Source organism: Gossypium raimondii, chromosome 5, assembly GCF_025698545.1.
Source record: "Gossypium raimondii isolate GPD5lz chromosome 5, ASM2569854v1, whole genome shotgun sequence".
Classification (NCBI taxonomy): Eukaryota; Viridiplantae; Streptophyta; class Magnoliopsida; order Malvales; family Malvaceae; genus Gossypium; species Gossypium raimondii.
This window is the reverse complement of record NC_068569.1, coordinates 48,475,866-48,498,589: the sequence shown is the minus strand read 5'-3', so window position 1 is coordinate 48,498,589 and position 22,724 is coordinate 48,475,866. Positions and strand designations below refer to the sequence as shown.

The 22,724-nt window shown below is 37.2% G+C and overlaps 1 long non-coding RNA gene across 1 annotated transcript in view; it reads right to left on the bottom strand.

Moving 5' to 3' along the window:
• Window positions 1-249: 249 nt before the first annotated feature.
• Window positions 250-22,724, bottom strand: part of LOC128041239 (uncharacterized) — a 34,799-nt gene continuing 12,324 nt past the window's right edge. The window contains exon 4 of the long non-coding RNA XR_008195957.1: window positions 250-288. This is a non-coding gene — a long non-coding RNA (uncharacterized LOC128041239). The remainder of the gene's footprint in view (window positions 289-22,724) is intronic.

Below are 22,724 nucleotides of genomic sequence, written 5' to 3'. Positions count from 1 at the left end.
AAGAAACAAAACTTTCTTCAGGGGTGATTTTTTTGTTTTGCTCTTGAGTTCTCTTTCTTTTTCCATTTATTTACTTTTATTTTTTTTGAGTTTTCCTTTAATTTCATCTTTCGAAATATTTATATAAAATAACATTTGTTTTATTTTAAGAAAAGAGTATACAAATATATATACAAAAAAAATCTGACCTTTGAACTTTTCGACCATCAGATATCGGCGGGCTGCCATGCAATGACGGGTTCTGGTAAGGGTCGATGACCGATTCCTTAGCCGAAACTTGGCCGGTTTCTGGGGAAAAAGGGGGAGTTGAGAGAATGTTTGAAGTTTTTTTTATGAAAAAAGGGAAAATGAAATTTTGTTGAAAATTTTTGAAATTTATAGGGGTACAAAACGACGTCGTTTTGGCCTAGCCCTAGAACACCCAAAACGACGCCGTTTAAGGTTAGCCGACTAGAACCGACCTGACCCGCTACAGAATCTGCGTGTGTTCTTACGGAGGGGCAAATTGCACTTCTAGCCCCTCCACTTTTTAATGTTTTCTCGTTCAGTTTTTTTTATATTTTTAAAATTCCCCCTTGAGTTTATTCTGGATTTCAATTTAGTCCTATTTGAACGACGCCGTTTTGGAAGAGAAGGGAAAATTGCCCTTTCAGTCCCTCTATGTTATTTGCGCGTTCAGCGTAGTCACTCCCCTTTGATTTTATTTGTGATTCAACCCCAAATTTTAATTTTTTATTCGCTTTAGTCCTTTTCTTTGTTATTTTGGTTGTTTTTTTTAAATTAATTAATCTAATACTATTATTATTATTATTATTAATTTTTATTGTTATTATTTACTCATTTCTACCTTTTTAATCTTAATTTTGTTATATACATTATATATATATTTCTACAATATATACACATATATTTCGCTAATATAAATATATGTACATTTTAAAGTTATTATAAATATATTTTTATATTTCATTTTTCATACATACATACACTTATATCCATATGTACATATACATATTTATACACACTTCTATTTCATAATTTCAAAAATATATACGTATATCCATACATATTATATATATATATATATGTATGTATGTACTTATGTATATTTTTATATTTCATAATTTCAAAATATCTACATACATATATATACATATTCTATATATTTTAAAATCTATATATTTTCAATATTTATAATTCATATATACATATATTTTCAATATATTTTACAATGTATATATGCACCTATATATATATACCTATACACGTTTTTTTTATTTTTATAAATATAAATATACCTACATACTTTTGACATATTTTAAATATATATATAAATTATCATCATTTACTTGTTTATATATTTTTATTATTATTTTCAAACTTTGATGTGTACTCACATATATATCTTTTATATTTTTATAATTTTGTTCATTTTCTTCGTTTATTTATTTATTTACATTTCCAAAATTATTATTTTTATGCTTTAGTTTTTTATTTGTTTATTACTTGTTATCGTGTATATGTGATTGATTATACTTATGTATATATTTGTCTTCTTTTATTTATCTTTTTGTTTTTGCTCGTATTATTTTTCTTACATTATCATCATTGTTATTTCATTACATCCATTTTTAGCCAGATTCGTAAAAAGGAAAATTTTGAAAATAAAAGCAATACTCAGTATTTGAGATCTTTGAGAGGATTGAGCCCTAACGTATTGGGTTCCAATTTTTTCGTTGAATCTAAATAATTGAGAATGCTCTTTAATAAAAAAACATAAATAAAAGCTCATTATTGGGAATTCAATAAGTTGTGTCCTAACGCATTGGATATGACACGTTGTTTTCTCGAGACGAGGACTTTTCTAAAAAATAAATAAAGGCAACATTCAATGTTTAGAATTTTGAGAAATTGTGCACTAACGTATTGGGCCGCAATTTTTTATTTGACTTAAACAATTGAATATCCTTTTAAATTTTACTATACGATTTTTTGGATAATCTCATTTTTGAAGAGGTGAAATATCATGCCCTAACTCATTGGGTGTGACATTTTCTCTCCCAGAAATGAGAGGGTCTTAACGGCTAATTTGATTTATACAAGTTTTTTTAATACAAGGATCGTATTTTAAAATCTTTGCACATTTTCGATACTAAGACACTAATTAATCAACTATGTACCAATTTTGGGCGTTACGAGGGTGCTAATCCTTTCTCGTGCGTAATCGACTCCCGAACCTATTTTTCTGAATTTCGCAGACCAAAAGCATTGTTTTAATAAATCTAAACCGTTTATTAAAAACAACCGTTTTACGAGGTGACCAGATCACACATTATCAAAAAAAATTAGTGGCGAGTCTCATTTTCGTTTTCATTTCCAAAATCCAAGTCGACCCCGTTTTATCAAAAAAATGGTGTCAACAATAACGTTGTTTCTAGATAAGATAAAGTCCAAGTCCCTCAATTAAACCATGTAATAATCCTTGTGGTAACCCAATTTGGAGATTTGCTCTAAGGCTAAGATTAGAAGTCTTCTCATTAACTACAAACGCTCAAATACAAACCATAAATAATTGTATAGAAAATGTTAAAAGAAATATTGATCGAGTAGCTTAGACTGCAGGATTACCAGGTCCTATGCCAATAATACCTAGATTTGAAATATACAACGATCTAGTAGAAATAGATTTGGTAGATGATGAACGAGATGAAGAAAAGATAAGAAGATGCGCAAAATTCTATAACCATAAAGATTTCTTTAAAGCTTATGAAGAATGTGAAAAAAGATTAAGAGTATTTTATAACCCTCATAGGACAAGAAAGAACATAATACATAAAATGAGCAGTATTAAGAAAAGATCGGACAACGTTATAGAAATATTCAGAATAAGGCAGGAAGAAATAATAGAAAAGAATCTTTAGGAACAAAATCTAAAGAATCCAATAACTTGGTAGAAAATGAGATAAAATAATTTCTAGGAAGAATTCCAAAACAATTAATTGACATGGAAAATTTTCAAAACAATTAATGGTGTGTATTGGGTATATTTGTTTCCATAGGCATCAAATATGGTCATTATTACATGGGCTCCTAAGTCTAGTCTCGTCATTCTTTTAATTCCAACCACTTTTAATCCTAAATGAGTATAGTTCATTCTATTTTCTTGATGCATTTTACAAGATTCTGTTCTTACTAATGGTATTATGATTGTATCATTATCTTCGCATTTTATAGGGGTTTTTGCCAAATTTTTTTTTTGTACAAGTTGGGTTTATTTCCAAAATCTTCCCTTTTTATATAGAATATGTGGGCTAAAATGTTTATGACTAGCTGGCTTAAGGTTTTCTAGATCCTTCTCTATATCTATTGTTTCTGTTAATTCTATTTTTTCATTTTTTTTCAAGGTACTAAATACCGGACAATTTACCAAAAAAAGCCATTTTTTTAAATTACAGAAATGGGCCCGATATTTTATTATTTACTGGAATGGACCCTTTTTCCCGAAATCGCGTCCACGTTAGCGCGATGTCAGGAGATGTGCCAGCAAATTGCGGCAACATCAGCGCGCTTTGCTGACATGGCAACAAATTGTGTCCTCGAGGGCGCGATTTGTTGCCACATCAGCAAAGCACGCTGACGTGGCCGCGATTTGCCTTTTTTCTCACGTTAGGCTTTTAAGGTTTAGGGTTTAGGGTTTTGGAGAAAAAGTAAACAAATAAGTCGCGCCCACGTGTACGCGCTTTTACTACAGTAGGTCCTGAAAAAATAATTTCGAGTTGACGTTTCTGAGCAAATAGTATAAAATCGCTATTTGGTAAGAATTTGTGAAATCGCGCCCTCGTGGATGCGCTTTTGCTACAATAGGTCCTGGAAGAAATAATTTCGAGTTGACGTTTCTAAGCAAATAGTATGAAAAACGCTTGAAGTAGGATGCTTTATGAGAAGAATTTATGAAATCGCGCCCTCGTGGACGCGCTTTTGCTACAGTAGGTCCTGAAAGAAATAATTTTGAGTTGATGTTTCTGAGCAAAAAGTATAAAATCGCTTCTAGCAGGATGCTATTTTATAAGAATTTGTGAAATCGCGCCCTTGTGGACGCGATTTTGCTACAGTAGCATGTTTGGGTTGAGGCTATAAATGAGGCAGAAAATGTTCTCAGAATGCATAAGTCACAGCAGAAACAATTTAGAGAGGCTAAGAAGGTTAGAGTTTCAAATATGAGTGAACGTATTAGTGCTGTTATTTATTATGATGATGAAGTTTGCCACAACCGAGAATGGTGTTGTTTTTTTGTCCGAGAATACGGTGCGACTGGTTTTTAACCAGAACATAGATTTGACAGAACTTCGTAAAAGAATTAGGCATAAAATTTTTAGAACGACGCCAATGAAAGTTCTGTCTATTATGTATCGATTCTTTTCTTTTGTTGATCTGGTGACATATGACTTGTTCGACATAAAAGGTGTTCGTAGCTTGGAGGCAATGGTGCAGACTCATCTTGCTAGTGGAGCACCTTATATTGAGTTATATGTACAATTTACATCGCCAAATGATGTACTTGCGACCAGTGTTCGAGATGTATACACGACCCCTGGCCGACATTCGGTTAGCGGGTTACAAAACACGGAAAATCTCATGTTTGGTAGCGGTGTTGAATGCACATCCCCCGCAAGACACTCTGTCAATAGATGGGACATGTACGTCGGTGGCTCGATGTTTGATGCTGGAAATACGTACTGGAGAACGACATCAAGTTCTAGTGGTTGACAATCTACATCTAATTGGGGACGTTATGAAATGCCTAGAAGAAGGGATGATGTACTCCTACGACGCCAACCGTGAGGGACCTCAGACGCTGCGTATGATTGTGCGTTAGAAGATGACTCGATGTGGATCCACCTCGAGAGCCCCGCCCGATGGTGCGTGGTTGGCTTATTTTCCGAATCAAGCCTATTCCAATGTAACTCAAGATGCCGAAAGGAGTTCAAATGAAGAAGAAAATCCACGATTCAGAGCGCATCACCTCCAAATTTCACATGCATAATGTCGATCTGTCTGCAGATGATGCGTTAGTGTTTCCAGATCTACCACACCGGTTGCGTGATCGTACAAGTTCAAGGCTAGATTCGGGTGAATTTGAAGTTGGTAATCAGTTTACCAACAAGGATAGTATTATTGGTGCTTTGAAACAATATAGCATAAAAACGGCGTTAACTACCACGTCGTTAAATCCAAATCTGATAAGTTTGAGGCGAAGTGTGCGGTGCAAGACGGCACATGTTCATGGAAAATCTACGCCTCGTTAAGGAAAAAGACAGGGTTGTGGGTGATTAAAAAGTACAAAGGTCCACATATATGTGCTGCAGGTACAGTATTGACGGTATCTGAATAATACTTTTATTATGTAATGTTGCATTATTTAATGTACTCTGTTTATAGGTGTTTCACAACATCATCCCAAGATGGATTCAGCTATGTTAGTTAGCTTGATACTACCCACGGTAAAAGTAGATCACAGGAATTCAGTGCCGGTGTTAATTGCCAATATCCGTAGGCAAATGGGGTACACGCCCTCTTACCGCAAGGCTTGGATAGCTAAGCAAAAGGCGTTGGAGAAGATGCATAGTGGGTGTGACGCCTCATATAATGAAATATGGCAGTGGTGTCAAGTGCTAGAGAGATACGTCCCAGGTGCCATCACAAACCTTGAAACGAAACATGCATACTACAATGATCGATTGCTACGTGGATGCCAAGTGTTCAAATGCCTGTTTTGGACCTTTAAGCAATGCCGAGGCGCATTTCCATACTGCAAGCCGTTGGTACAAATTGACGGTACATTTATGTTTGGTAGGTATACTCATCGGCTATTGCTTGCAGTGGCACAGGATGGCGGTGGGAGAATTCTTCCAATTGCATTTGCAATAACACCGGGGGAGTCGTCTGATGATTGGGATTTCTTTCTCTCTAGGTTAAGGAGGCATGTGTACCCCCAACTTGATATCTCTGTTATTTTAGATCGGGGCGCCGGTATACTAGTTGCATTTGATCGACAGGGATGCTTATGGCAGCGCACACACCATCGATATTACCTAAGACACGTTGCTTCCAACTACTACAGGCAATATCCATCTAAGAGCGAACGACGACAAGTGACCAACGTGGGTATTTAGTCTATATCTGTGTTATTTCGTTTGTCAATTTGAATTAGTTTTATTGGTAGAAGTGGTATGTAATATTTGCTATGAACTGATATTGGCAGGGTATGAAATAAATAAAGACCATTTTCACGAGATGTTGGCAATTTTACGTTCCATTAACGGAGAAGGGGCGGACTACCTTTGTAACATACGTTTCAAATAGTGGGAACAAGCATACGACGGCGGCCTATGATATGGCCATAAGACATCAAACCTGGCTGAATGCATAAATTCTGTTCTTAAAAGAACGCGCCATCTATCAATAACATCGGTTGTGCGAGAGACATATTTTCGTTTGGCGGCGCCATTTCCAAAGCGAGCAGCAAGTTATGCAGGCCAGATATAGGGAGGCCATGTATTATAAATTATAAATTTATAAATTTATAAAAAATTAGTTTAGGGTTTTTAATTAATAACTCAAAAAATTTCTATTTTATTACATCAAATAGTATCAAAACATTCAAAATATTTGTACAAATAAATTTAATTACAAAAATAATGTTTGTGCCTGCTGCATTCAGTGTCACATGGCGGCCGTCGACGGTTACGCGCTGGATTCCTCCTTCGTCCAGCTTCCGGCGGCGGTTATGGTTCCTCCGGCGGGGATTCTTGTTCTTCCGTTACAGAAGTTAATCTAGATATGATTGTCGAGTTGGGACGACGAGCCATACATCGATGAATCATAAATTGTTAATCTAGAGGTGTTTGCATCGCCAAACGCGCATTGATCGTGTCTGTACGGCTTGCCCGGTGATTGAAATCGGTACGGATGGTGATTCCTTTGGGATTGGTAAAGGAAGAGCTCGCCATGGATCTGCTCATGTATTCGCATCGACATCGTTCTCAGTTCGGATGTACTCGGACTGAATACCAGATCGGTCATCGAAACACCGTTCTCTGAATCTATCTACATCCAAATTATCGTGAACATCTCATGATCGTCACCCACGGTCACGAGTTGATCAAATCATCACGTACATCCATTTTGCAAGAACTCATCCCAATTATCGCCGAATTATGAAATGATAGAAATATTAGTTATATACATAATACTAATACTAAATTAATTACTTTATTGGTAAATCTCAATTTTAATTTTGTTTGTTTCGCTTCATTATTATCTTCCTAATTATAAATCATTTAGATCTACAGACTTCAATCATTTTGTTAATTACTTAAATCAACGAGTCTCAATACCATCTTAGATGTATCGCTAGTTTTGACAAGTCTGCATCGATAACCTCCAATTAATCAAGAATGTATGCCTAATCTATAGAATTTTGAGGTTATCTGATGCCCGACTTGTCATGGAGGTTATCTGACATGTCGGGCATACATTCTTTAGTTAACTGACAAGTTGAGCATATATTCTTCAGTTAATTGGAGGTTATCTGATGCCCGACTTGTCACGGAGCCGCGTACATCTAAGATGGATGCTGAAACTCATTGATTTTAGAGCAGCTGGTGAATTGAGTTGGGGGTCTGCCGTCTTGGCAACGTTATATCGGGAGATGTGCGGGGAGACGCGATTGACAAAAGCAAAAATCGGAGGTTGCTTGTCACTACTGCAGTCATGGGCACGATTTCGCTTTCCATTTCTACGTCCTCGAATGGACCACCCATATACATTCCCACTCATAACGAGGTAAATTTTATATTAGATTTTACAATTATTATGTAGATTTTTAAAAAATAAAAGTATGCTAAAAATTTATTTAATTAGGTGGAACCATTCGACAAGTCATGCTCGATTACCTACCTCTTGAAGATATACTATTTCTATTAGACCAACAATGAAGCACATGTAAGTATTAAATAAAATTGATATTTTCATCATTCGCTAGTCGATTGGTATTTAGTATTTAGTATTATGTATATAACTAATATTTCTATCATGTTCATATAGTTTCAATGGACACCATACAAGGATCCGGCAATTCGGCAAGAATTCCACATGAGTTCTTGCAAAATCCAAACGCTATATGTGAAAGTCGCTGATCAACTACGACCGCGGAGATGCACAATGTATGGTATTACTTGAATTTGATGTAGACAACCGATTCCTGTGGAACCTGAGGTGTTTGACGATCACCACAAAATCGACCTTCGGCAATTGAATACAGACTGCCCGAGATTCTGGTCCGAGTACATCCGAATGTAGGAAGACCGATATGCATATATACCTACTAGGGAACCGATCATCGTTCCGGAGTTAGCGTGCGTGCCGGAATACATGCCATGGTTTAGGATCCATGACAAGCCGTATTTACTATCACCAGAGGAGAGGCAGCGGCAATTATGTGTCTAAAGGGAACGACGTGGCTCTTTAAATCCAAGAAGGGACGCCGACGCAGACCCATCAACTATGCCCAAAAATTCACCCAGCCCATCATCAGCGCCCGTAGAATCACCAGGCCCAACGAGAGCACAAACACAGTCACCTGATTTAGCAGTTCAACCGATGATACCCACGCAACCGCCTTTTCAGATGATGCCAGGTGCGTTTCCTAGCTCTTTTATGTATCCTAAACCGTATATGTTTCCTTTTCCGAGTCCTATGGCAGGTTGGAGCCAATGGCCCGGTTCAGCTCCATTTCTTGTTACGCCGAGTAGACCGCCGATGTATAGGCCAGCGACGCACGAGGGATCGCAAGAGGGGCCATTGGGGAGCTCTTCCTTTTACCAATCCTCACCACCGTATGGGTTTCAAACACCGTCGCTGTTGGTGATGCAAACTCCTTCAGATTCACAATTCTATCAAGGTGGCTCATCGTCCCAACTCCGAAAACCGTATGCCCTACCGGAAGAACCAGAATCCCCAACGGAAAAACCACAACTGCCACCGAAAGTCGGATTTAAGGAGGAATCCAACAGAATCACGATGATCGCCATGTGGCAATCAATCCCATGCATGTATATTATTTTTTAATTAAATTTATTTGTACAAATATTTTGAATATTTTGATATTATTTCATGTAATAAAATAGAAATTTTTTGAGTTATTACTTAAAAACTCTAAACTAATTTATTATAAATTTATAAATTTATAATTTATAATTAAATGCATAATTTAATTAACAAATCTTAAACCCTTAACTTAAAAACCCTAACCTTAAACCTTAACTTAAAAACCTTAAACCCTTAACTTAAAAACCCTAAACTCTTAACTTAAAACCCTAAACCCTTAAATTTAAAACCCTAACCCTTAACTTAAAAACCATAAACCCTTAAATTAAAAATCCTAACCCTTAACTTAAAAACCCTTAAATTTAAAACCCTTACCCTTAACTTAAAAACCATAAACCCTTAACTTAAAAACCTTAAACCCTTAACTTAAAAACCCTAAACCCTTAACTTAAAAACCCTAACCCTTAAATTTAAAACCCTAACCCTTAACTTAAAAACCCTAACCCTTAACTTAAAAACCCTAAACCTTAACCTAAAAACCCTAAACCCTTAACTTAAAACCCCTAACCTTTAAATTTAAAACCCTAACCCTTAACTTAAAAACCCTAAACCCTTAACTTAAAAACCCTAACCCTTAACTTAAAAACCCTAAACCCTTAACTTAAAAACCCTAACCCTTAAATTTAAAATCCTAACCCTTAATTAAAAACACTAACCCTTAACTTAAAAACCCTAACCCTTAACTTAAAACCCTAAACCCTTAACTTAAAAACCATAACCTTTAACTTAAAAACCCTAAACACTTAACTTAAAAACCTTAAACCCTTAACTTAAAAACCCTAACCCTTAACTTTAAAATAATTTGATAAGTTTACTAACCATTAATACAATTATCAGTTAATAATTTTACATTCACATAATGATAGATTTGGAAAAATTGTTTCACTGGTACTAACAATTAATAATTTGATATAATTTGATAATTTTACTAACCATTAATACAATTTATCAATTAATAATTTTACAACTATAATTTTTTTACAAGTACATTCAACTATTGCGATTAGGGCATGATCAACTTGTATGGCCTGGATTCCTACACCATCTGCACAACTTCTGTTGACTAGCTATTTCTCGGATATCCATATTGTTACGTATTCTAGTCGAGCAAGGTCGACCCTTTGGTTTGCTGACGTAATTCTCATCCCATAATGTACTAAAAGGAGCAAGAGATACGGGCGACCACTTACGTTCATCTGGGACCGGTCGAAAAACGTGTCTCCAGACGTTGTACATGTTTTCAAATTTGTACACTTCATCCACATAGCTCATCAGATCCAGACGGAGATTTTGAAAAGCTGCAATAACATGAGCGCATGGATAACGAAGCGCATCAAACATTCCACAGTCATAAGTTCTCTTTCATAAGTGCACATGATATTGCCCGCCAACAACACTTTGGTGCGGTCTGTCAAACTCTGTCACGCGAAACCATAACTTGTCTCGATCGTGACACATTGTGTGCATGGTGTTTGCCCACGCCTTGGCTTTATTAATTTCTTGAACTACCTTACTGCACCATACATGGCCTCCCTACATCTTGCCTGCATAACTTGCTGCTCGCTTTGGAAATAGCGCCGCCACATGAAAATATGTCTCTCGCACAACCGATGTTATCGGTAGATGGCGAGTTACTTTAAGAATAGAATTTATGCATTCAGCCAGGTGTGACGTCATATGGCCATATCGTAGGCCGTCGTCGTATGCTTGTACCCATTGTTCGAAACGTACGTTACAAAGGTAGTCTGCCCATTCTCCGTTAATTGAACATAAAATTGCCAACATCTCGTGAAAACGGTCTTTATTTATTTCATACCCTACCAATATAAGTTCATAGCGAATATTACATACCACTTCTAACAATAAAACTAATTGAAATTGACAAACGAAATAACACAGATATAAACTAAATACACATGTTGGTCACTTGTCATCGTTCGCTCTTAGATGGATATTGCTTGTAGCAGTTGGAAGCAACGTGTCTTAGGCAATATCAATGGTGTGTGCGCTGCCATAAGCTTCCCTATCAATCAAATGCAGCTAGTATACCGGTGCCTCGATTTGAAATAACACAGAAATCAGGTTGGGGGCACACATTCCTCCTTAACCTAGAGAGAAAGAAATCTCAGTCATCAGACGACTCCCCAGGTGTTATTGCAAATGCAATTGAAAGAATTCTCCCACTGCCATCATGTGCCACTGTAAGCAATAGCCGATGAGTATACCTACCAAACATAAAGGTACCGTCAATTTGTACCAATGGCTTGCAGTATGGAAATGCGTCTCGGCATTGCTTAAAGGTCCAAAACAGGCGTTTGAACACTTGGCATCCACGTAACAATCGGCCGTTGTAGTACGCATGTTCCGTTTCAAGGTCTGTGATGGCACCTAGGACGTATCTCTTTAGCACTTGACACCACTGCCATATTTCATTATATGATGCGTCCCACCCACTATGCATCTTCTCCAACGTCTTTTGCTTAGCTATCCAAGCCTTGCGGTATGAGGGCGTGTACCCCATTTGGCTACGGATATTGGCAATTAACACCGGCACTGAAGTTTTGGGATCTGCTTTTACCGTGGGCAATATCAAGCTAGCTAAATAGCTGAATCCATCTTGGGATGATCTTGTGAAACATCTATAAGCGGAGTACATTAAATAATACAACATTACATAATAAAAGTATTATTCAGATACCGTCAATATTGTACCTGCAGCACATGTATGTGGATCTTTGTACTTTTTAATCTCCCACAACCCTGTCCTTTTCCTTAACGAGGCGTAGATTTTCCATGAACATGTGCCGTCTTGCACCGCACACTTCGCCTCAAACTTATCAGATTTGGATTTAACGACGTGGTACTTAACACCGCTTTTATGCTATGTTGTTTCAAAGCACCAATAAAACTATCCTTGTTGGTAAACTGATTACCAAATCCAAATTCACCTGGATCTAACCCTGAACTTGTACGATCACGCAACCGGTGTAGTAGATCTGGAAACTATAACGCATCATCTGCAGACAAATCGACATTATGCATGTGGGCTGGAGGTAAGTATGCTCTGAATCGTGGATTTTCTTCTTTATCTGAACTCCTTTCAGCATCTTCAGGCTCTGTTGGAATAGGCTCCGGTTCAGAAAATAAGCCAACTTCTGCACTATCAGGCCCGGGCTCTCGAGGTGGATCCACATCGGAGTCATCTTCTAACCCACAATCATCTGCAGCGTAAGAGGCTCCCTCACCGCTTGACGTCATAGGGAGTACATCATCCTTTCTTTTAGGCATTTTATAACGTCCCCAATTGAATGTAGATTGCCAACCACTAGAACTTGATGCCGTTCCCCAATACGTATTTTCAGCATCAAACATCGAGCCACTGACGTACATGTCCTATCCACCGACAGAGTGTCTTGTGGGGGATATGCATTCAACACCGCTACTGAACATGGGCTGTTCCGTGTTTTGTAACCCGTTAACCGAATGTCGGCCAGGGGTCGTGTATACATCTCAAACACCGGTCGCAAGTACAACATTTGGTGATGTAAATTGTACATATAACTCAATATAAGGTGCTTCACTAGCAAGATGAGTCTGCACCATTACCTCCAAGCTACGAGCACATTTTATGTCGAACGTGTTATATGTCACCGGACCAACAGAAGAACAGAATCGATACGTAATAGACAGAACTTTTATTGGCGTCGTTCTGAAAATTTTACTCCTAATTCTTTTACGAAGTTCTGTCAAATCTATGTTCTGGTTAAAAACCAGTCGCACCGTATTCTCGGACAAAAAAATAATACCATTCTCGGTGTGGCAACTTCACCATCATAATAAATAACAGCACTAATACGTTCACTCATATTTGAAACTCTAACCTTCTTAGCCTCTCTAAATTGTTTCTGCTGTGACTTATGCATTCTGAGAACATTTTTCTGCCTCATTTATAGCCTCAGCCCAGACATGCTACTGTAACAAAATCGCGTCCACGAGGGCACGATTTCACAAATTCTTATCAAATAGCATCCTACTAGAAGTGATTTTATACTATTTGCTTAGAAACGTCAACTCAAAATTATTTCTTCCAAGACCTACTGTAGCAAAAGCGCGTCCACGAGGTCGCGATTTCACAAATTCTTCTCATAAAGCATCCTGCTCTAAGCGTTTTTCATACTATTCGCTCAGAAATGTCAACTTAAAATTATTTCTTCCAGGACCTACTGTAGCAAAAGCGCGTCCACGAGGGCGCGATTTTACAAATTCTTACCAAATAGCATCCTGCTAGAAGCGATTTTATACTATTTGCTCAGAAACGTCAACTCAAAATTATTTTTCCAGACCTCATCAGAGTAAAGCGCTGCATATCGCATGCCGACTTATTTGTTTACTTTTTTTATCCAAAACCCTAAACCCTAAACCCTAAAAACCTATCATGGGAAAAATGGGCAAATCGCGACCACGTCAGCAAAGCGCGCTGACGTGGCCTCGATTTGCTGGCATGTCCCTTGACATCGCACTGACGTGGACTCGATTTCGGGGAAAAGAGCCCATTCCAGTAAATAATAAAATACCGGGCCCATTTTGGTAATTTGAAAAAAATTGGCTTTTTTTGGTAAATTTCCCCTAAATACCGCTTAAATATATTATTTTCCTTTTCTTTATTAGTTCCAGAGACGACAGAACCTTCATATAGTTCTAGACTGTCCTAATAAATTGTTTGATACTATGTATGTTTATTAATGACGAATCTATCTAATAATTGGATAGTTTCATGTTTCTTTTTTGATAGGTAAACCTTTTTTCTTTTGTTTTTATAACATATCTATAAAAGGCCTTTAAAGTTTCAAAAATTATTTTCTTATAAATTTGATTTGTTGAAACTTTTGGAAGAGTACAATTATCAAATTTTTGGGCAATAGTGTTTATTCTGCAACTAGGTTGTGGTTGGAACTGGTTGATAGAGTCTCTATGCAAAGGTATCTCATAGGACAATGGAAGAAGAAAATGTCTAGTATTACTTATTTGAATTATTATTTTTTAAATATTACAAAGTCATTTATTCAAACAAATAATTATTTTTGAGAAACTAAATTAATATTAAAAAATATAAAATTTTAAAAATAAAAGAAATATTTATAGAATAATTTTAAAATAAAGTAAAAATTAACAGAAAAAATTAAAATTGTCGCGATCCCGGGGACATCCCCGACTCTGGCATGTAACGGTCCGGATGCCTCCGTCGGTGATGCCGTGCACCTTGCCGAGGCATTTGATAATTGCTCGGTTCGGCATTTTGTGTCCTGTCCGATGTACTTAAAAAGGTAGAATAATCATATACACTATAATTGGGAGTTAATTGGTATTGCATGACCGGAGGTGCCAATGGAAAAGTATCCTCAGTGGTGGGTGTAAGTGCTTCGGGATGGAACTCCAGGTGGTGTGAAGATGATCTAGATCGTGTCAAATATTGAGGCTCGAGGTTGTCACCAAAAATATCTTCGAACGATGGAGGAATTTCATGCAGCAGATCCGGATCCATGTTGTGTGATGATGAGTAGGATGCTTCATATTGGGCCTCGAGATTGGGGTTTAAGGTAGTATCAGACTCGATGTTCCTGAATGGCGGAACTCGATTACTGCGCGGTTGTGCGTTCCTTAGTTGCCATCGAGAAGATTCAGGTTGTGCGTCTCTTTGGATTAGCATGTACTGACTTTGGAATATAAAGGGTTTCCCGTGTGTCATATACCATGTTGCATACTTAGGTGTAAGAGAGAACCCTCCATCTAAGACATACAAGGGAGGGCGCCTCAAGTGTTGCTGATTCCATAGAAAGATATACGGTTCATGTTTTTGTGCCCAATTTAAAGCGTCCCAACCCGAACCCTTTTTATCCATTCTGTGGACTTCTTTGATGTCGACAGGATGGTTCGGGATAGGTTGTGCGCAACTGAACTACCTCAAAACCCGACCTCTATCGTGCCACTCTACCATATGGAAATGAATCATCGGCACATTTGACACGAATAGCTGTTGCTGCTCGATAACCCATGATGGTATGAGTACCGTGATATCTTCCTCATTATATGGCATCCATATAAACTGCAAAATAAAGACAACATGTTATTTTTTTCTTGTGCAATTATTGTATTTAAAAAAGAAATATTCGAAATCGTATTTTACGCCATCCTCAGAATGAGTCTATATCATCATACGATACACAGGTATGATGAACGATCGCCCGATTCCCGGTACAATTGCCCATCTAAAAAAAGAAAATTTATCAAATTATTTTTCCCTGGAAAAAAATAAGTATATTATATTATACAATAAAAAAATAGATGGCAAAATTGAACTACATATTTATCTATTAACGAGTGGCCAGACATACGGTTGGTGGCTCATTGATGCCAGAAATGACATTCGGTATAATGCCTAAGACTGCAGTAGAAGGCAGCAACTCCCCATTGTTTTCGTAGACGGCTTTGTCGCTCGACAAAACTCGCGGTATAAGCATGCCAACACTGCTGAACCACAACTAAATCTTCCGGCAAGCCCGAGATCCTCTAATAAGGGGAGATACATTATTGAGACTTTATTTTGATTGACGTTCGGCAAAAGTATCCCACCTATAAGTTGAAGAATGAATGCTCTTGCAGCGTAGATAATGTCCATCTGCGTTGGACTGCTTGGAATATGTTGGAAGTTTTCTTTTGACCAAGTAAATTTAATATATGTTAATCGTCCTTCCTCGTTGTTCGGGGGCACCCTTCCAAGTAACCGCTCGCAAGTGCCCCACGGATCGGGCGCTTTTCCAAGCCCGGTCACTGCTTCGCCGTTTATAGATAGCCCTAGTTGGATTGCTATGTCTTACAGTGTAATATTTACCTCCCCACATGGGAGGTGGAACGTATGTGTCTCCGGGCGCCATCTTTCAAATAATGCCAATATTAAATCAACCCGTAGCTCAGATATCTTAATGTACGTAGCTACCCTAAAACCCGTGACATTCGGGAAAATAACCGGGATCATGCAATCGAGGCCTCACAATTCTGTAAAAATCCTGCATTTATAGTAAATATATAATGCTATATTTCTTGTTTTAAAAATAATTTAAAAGAATATTTAAAATTAAATAAGACATTTTATTTCTCGTTTACCTTATGCATATTGCCTGCAATGTAGTCGTTGTCAAAAAAAAAATTTTTTTTGGGTGCTAGCCTGTCAATGGCCAGCACCACCAATAAGAAAAAAAAAATTTTTGGGTCTTTGGTCACCAATGGTCGCACCAAGATATTTGAAAAAATAAATTTTAACAAATTTAAAATTTAAATTGACAAAATAATAAATAAATGAAAATATTTAAATAAAATATTAAATGAAAAATGAAATTAGATTTATTTTAACAAATTTAATTTATCTAAATGGGGTGTCGCTTAAAAACCCCAAAAAATGAAATTAGCTTTTTTAGAAAACTTTTAAATTTAAATTGACAAATAAAATATAAAAATTTTAAAAATAGATGAAAAAATTAAATTACCCTGATATTAGGAAAATTTAAATGAAACTAAAATAAAAAGTAATGAAATTAAAATAAATTTTGAATAAAAAAAAGGGTTGAAATGACCCATCTACGTTAGGCCTGTGTCACTGGCCCATTTGGCCTTCCAGTGGCCGACCTTACACTTTTTTTTCTTTTGGCCATTTTTTTTCCAATTTTTCCCTTCAGCCAAATGGTCCCCCCAATATAAATAGGCAACTCCGACGGCCACCGCGATTCACCCTCAACCACCTCCAACGACCGTTGTTGTTCACCTTCAACCACCGCCGACAATTGCCAATAACTCCATGGATCCTAATCTGAATGTTCTTTTAAATGACAACGATCACATTGCAAGCAATGTGCATAAGGTAAACGAGAAATAAAATGTCTTATTTAATTATAAATATTCTTTTAAATTATTTTTAAAACGAGAAATATAACATTATATATTTACTATAAATGCAGAATTTGTACAGAATTGTGAGACCCCAGTTGTATGACCCCTGTTATTTTCCCGATCGAAAAGTTATACCGTATTTGAATGTCGCGGGTTTTGGGGTAGCCACGTACATTAAGATATTTGAGCTACGACTGATTTAATATCGGCATTAGTTGAAAGATGGTGCCCGGAGACACATACGTTCCACCTCTCATGTGGAGAGGTAAATATTACACTGCAAGACGTAGCAATCCAACTAGGGCTGTCTATAAACGGCGAAGCAATGACCGAGCTTGGAAAGGTGTCCGATCCGTGCGGCACTTGCGAGCGGTTACTTGGAAGGGTGCCCCCGAACAATGAGGAAGGACGATTAACATATATTAAATTTACTTGGTTAAAATAAAGCTTCCAGCATATTCCGAGTAGTCCAACGCAGATGGACATTATTTACGCTGCAAGAGCGTTCATTCTTCAACTTATAGCTGGGATACTTTTGCCGGACATTAATCAAAATAAAGTCTCAATAATGTATCTCCCCTTATTAGAGGATCTTGAGTTTGCCGGAAGATTTAGTTAGGGCTCTGGAGTGTTGCCATACTTATACCGCGAGCTTTGTCGAGCTACAAAACCGTCTACGAAAACAATGGGCGGTTGCTACCTTCTACTGCAGTCTTGGGCATTATACCGAATGCCATTTCTGGCATCAATGAGCCACCAACCGTATGTCTGACCACTCGTTAATAGGTAAATATGTAGTTCAATTTTTCCATCTATTTTTTTATTTTATACTATAATATACTTATTTTTTATGGGAAAATAATTTGATAATTTTTCTTGTTTTAGATGGGCAGCTGTACCGGGAATCAGGCAATCGTTCACCGTATCTATGTATAGTATAATGATAGAGACTCATTCTGGGGATGGCGTAAAATATAATTCCGAATTTTTTTTAAATACAATAATTGCACAAGAAAAAAAACGTGTTGTCTTTAGTTTGTTGTTTATATGGATGCCATATAATGAGGAAGATATTGCGAGGCTCATACCATCATGGGCTATCGAGCAGCAACAGTTGTTCGTGTCAAATGTGCTGTTGATTCATTTCCATATGATGGAGTGGCACGATGGAGGTCAGCTTTTGAGGCAGTTCAGTTGAGCACAACCTATCCCGAACCCTCCCGTCGACATCAAGGAATTCCACGGAATGGATAAAAAGGGTTCGGGTCGGGACACTTTAAATTGGGCGTAAAAACATGAACCGTATATCTTTCTGTGGAATCAGCGATATTCGAGGCGGCCTCCCTTGTATGTCTTAGAGGGAGGGTTCTCTCCTACGCCTGAGTACGCAGCATGGTATATGGCACACGGGAAACCCTTTATATTCCAAGGCCAGTACATGCTGATCCAAAGATACGCGCAACCTGAATCTTCTCGATGGCAACCAAGGAACACACAACCGCACAGTAACTGAGTTCTGCCATTAGGGAACATCGAGTTCGATACTGCCTTGAACCCCGATCTCAAGGCCCAATATGAAGCATCCTGCTTATCATCACACAACATGGATCCGGATCCGCTGCATGAAATTCCTCTATCGTTCGAAGATATTTTTGGTGATGACCTCGAGCCTCAACATTCGACATGATCCGGATCATCCTCATACCACTTGAAGTTCCATCCCGAAGCACGTATACCAACCACTGAGGATATTTTTCCATCGGCACCTCCGGTTACGCAATACCAATTAACTCCTGATTATAGTGTAGATGATTATTCTACCTTTTTATGTACACCGGACAGGACACCGGACGCCAAACCAAGCAATTATCAAACGCCTCAACAAGGTGCATGGCATCACCAACGGAGGCATCCGGACCGTTACACGCCAGCGCTGGGGATGTCCCCCGGATCGCGACAATTTAATTTTTTCTGTTAATTTTTACTTTATTTAAAAATTATTCTATAAATATTTATTTTATTTTTAAATTTTTTTATTTTTTAACAATTTAATTTCTCTAAAATAATTATTTGTTTGAATTAATAACTTCGTAGTATTTAAAAAATAATAATTAAAATAAGTAATACTAGACCTTTTCTTCTTCCATTATCCCATGAGATACCTTTGCATGGAGACTTTATCAACCGGTTCCAACCACAACCTAGTTGCGGAATAAACACTATTGCACCATAGCTAATGTCCATCTGCATTGGACAACTCGATTAGCCATCTATAGTGCAAATAATCTTCCAACCCTTAATGGCATAACCTTTAGGTGGACATGACAGTATATAATTCAACTCCATTAAAATATGACAATATATAATTCAACCCCAAAATTCGGTTATACACTACGAAAAACTCCATATATAATCCACTCCAAAGAAACTCATTTGATGATATACTACAAAACACTCTCATTTTGATGGCTCTTTCAATTTTTTTTCTCATTCTATTTACACTATCAAAACTCAAACCACCCACTATATATAAAGTTTGATGCCGACAATCAGAAGGCCAGCACCTAAATTTTTTTCGTATACTGGTGCCAGTCATTAACAGGCCAGCACCAAATTTTTTTTCGTATTTTTGGTGTCGGCCATTGACAAGCCAGCACAAAAATTTTTTTGTACTGGTCGTGCCAGCCATTAAAAGGCTAGAACCTAAAATTTATTTTCGTACTGGTGGTGCCGGCCATTGATAGGCAAGCACCTAAAACTTTTTTCGTATACCGGTGCCGGCCATTGACTGGTCTGCACCCAAAAAAAATTATTTTTTTGTTTCGGTGGTGCCAACAATAGATAAGCCAGCACCTAAATTTTTTTTTCGTACTGGTGGTGCTGGCCATTGACTGGCAAGCTCCCAAAATTTTTTTTTCGTACTGGTGGGATCGGCCATTAATTGGCCAACACCCAAGAAAAAAAAATTTCGTACTAGTGGTGCCGACCATTAACATGCCAGCACAATTTTTTTTAACTGGTGGTGCCGACCATTGATTGGCCAACACCCAAAATTTTTTTCGTACTGGTGGTGGCGGTGATTGACAGGCCAGCACCCAAATTTTTTTCGAATACTGGTGCCGGCCATTGATTGACCAGCACCTAAATTTTTTTTTCGTTTACTGGTGCTTGGTGCTGTCCATTGACAGGCTAGCACCCAAAAAAATTATTTTTTCGTCTACTGGTGCCTAGTGCTGGCCATTGACAAGCCAACACCAAATTGTTTTTTGTTTTTATTATTTTTTGTATACCAATATGATACAATTTAAAAAAAAATACATTGGTGTCAATCATTGATAAGTTAGAACCAAAAAAATTAATTTTTTAAAGTTTGACACAATCATCAGGCAATCATGGGTCTAGAATACCAGGTGGTGCCGGCCATTGATAAGCCAAAACCCCTTTTTACTGTTCATTTTAGGTTATTTTAGTGGTTGTTTTTAAACATAGGTTATTTTTGTAAATATTAAATTTTTTGGACCAGTTTAGTAAAATAGCCACATTTATAAGGTTTTTGCCAATTTTTTTTTGTATAAGTTGGGTTTATTTCTAAAATCTTCCCTTTTTATATAGAATATGTGAGCTAAAATGGGGCAAATTAAATATAAAAGCCCTTTTTTAAAATTTACCAAAATGGGCCCGATAAATAATTATTTACCAAAATAGCCCAATTCCCCGAAAGCGCGTCCACGTCAATGCGATGTCAAGGGACGTGGCAGGAAAACGCGTCCCTAAGGAAGCGTTTGGCCTACGTGGACAGAAATCGCTCCCTCAAGGACACGTTTTCCTGCCACGTAAGCACTCCCTTGGGGACGCATTTTGCCCACGCGTGAATAGTAGCAACGGTTACTTTTTTGATAGTTGGTGATGCCCCCAACGGTAAAAAAAAACTATAAAACCCCCTTTCATTTTTTTCACAACTAAACCCTTTGGGAAAATTACATATAAAAGCCCATTTTGTTAAAAATTTACCGAAATGGGCCCGGTAATTAATTATTTACTGGAATGGCCCTATTTTCCCGAAAATGCGTCCACATCAGTGCGATATCAGGAGACATCGCAAGACAACGCATCCCTGAGGAAGAGTTTTGCCTACATGGACAAAAATCGCTCCCTCAAGGGCGCGCTTTATGTCCAAGTAGGCAAAACGCTTCCTCAAGGACGCGTTTTGCCCGTGTCTCCTATGATTAGGGTTTTGGGTTATTGGTTTAGGGTTAGGGTTAGGATTTTGGTATTTTTTAAGTTTAGGGTTTTAGAGAAAAAATTAAATAAATAAGGGATTAGGGTTTAGGGTTTGTCAATTAAATTAATTATAAATTTTTCAAAATTAGGGTTTAGGGTTACTTGAGTAATTTAATTAAATTTAAAAAAAAATTAGGGTTTAGAGTTAAAGGTTTTATGGAAAAATCAAATAAATTAGGGTTTAGGATTACTTGAGTAAATTAATTATAAATTTTTAAAAAATTAGATTAGGATTTAGTGTTTAGGGTTTTTAAGTAAAAACTCAAATAAATTAGGGTTTGGGGTTTAGGGTTACGTAATTAAATTATTTGTTAATTTAAAGAAGCTCCCACAAGGATGCACTTTTGCTACAGTAGCTCCTGAAAAATTAATTTCGACTAGATGTTTCTAAGCAAATAGTGTCAAAAACGCTTTAAGCAGGATGCTTTGTCAGGAGAAGCACTAAAAGAAGCTCCCACGTGGACGCGCCTTTGCTGCAGTAGCTCCTGAAAAAATAATTTTGAGTAGACGTTTCTGAGCAAATAGTGTCAAAAACGCTTTAAGCAGGATGCTTTGTCAGTAAAAGTACTAAAAGAAGCTCCCACATGGACACGCTTTTGCTACAGTAGCTCCAAAAAAAATAATTTCGAGTAGACGTTTTTGAGAAAATAATGTCAAAAATGCTTTAAGCAGGATGCTTTGTTAGCAGAAGTACTAAAAGAAGCTCCCACGTGGATGTGCTTTTGCTATAGTAGCTCCTGAAAAAATAATTTTGAGTAGACATTTCTGAGCAAATAGTGTCAAAAATGCTTTAAGCAGGATGCTTTGTCAGCAGAAGTACTAAAAGAAGCTCCCACGTAGATGCGTTTTTGCTACAGTAGCTCCTGAAAAAATAATTTTGAGTAGACATTTCCGAGTAAATAGTGTCAAAAATGTTTTAAGCTGGATGCTTTATCAGTAGAAGTATTGAAAGAAGCTCCCACGTGGACACACTTTTGCTACAGTAGTGCATGTTTGGCCTGAGGCTATAAATGATGCAAATTTTTTTCTCAGATTGCATAAGTTACAACAACAAAAATTGAGAAAGGCTAAGAATGATAGAAATTGAAGATGAGTGAACATATTAGTGCTGTTATTTACTATGATGGTGAAGTTTGCCACACCGAGAACGGTGTTATTTTTATCAAAGAATACAATGCGACACGTTTTCAACCAGAACATAGATTTGACAGAACATCGTAAATGAATTAGGCGTAAAATTTTCGAAACGACGCCAATGAAAGTTCTGTCTATTACATATCGATTTTGTTCTTCTATTGATCCAGTGACATATGACTCGTTCAACATAAAATGTG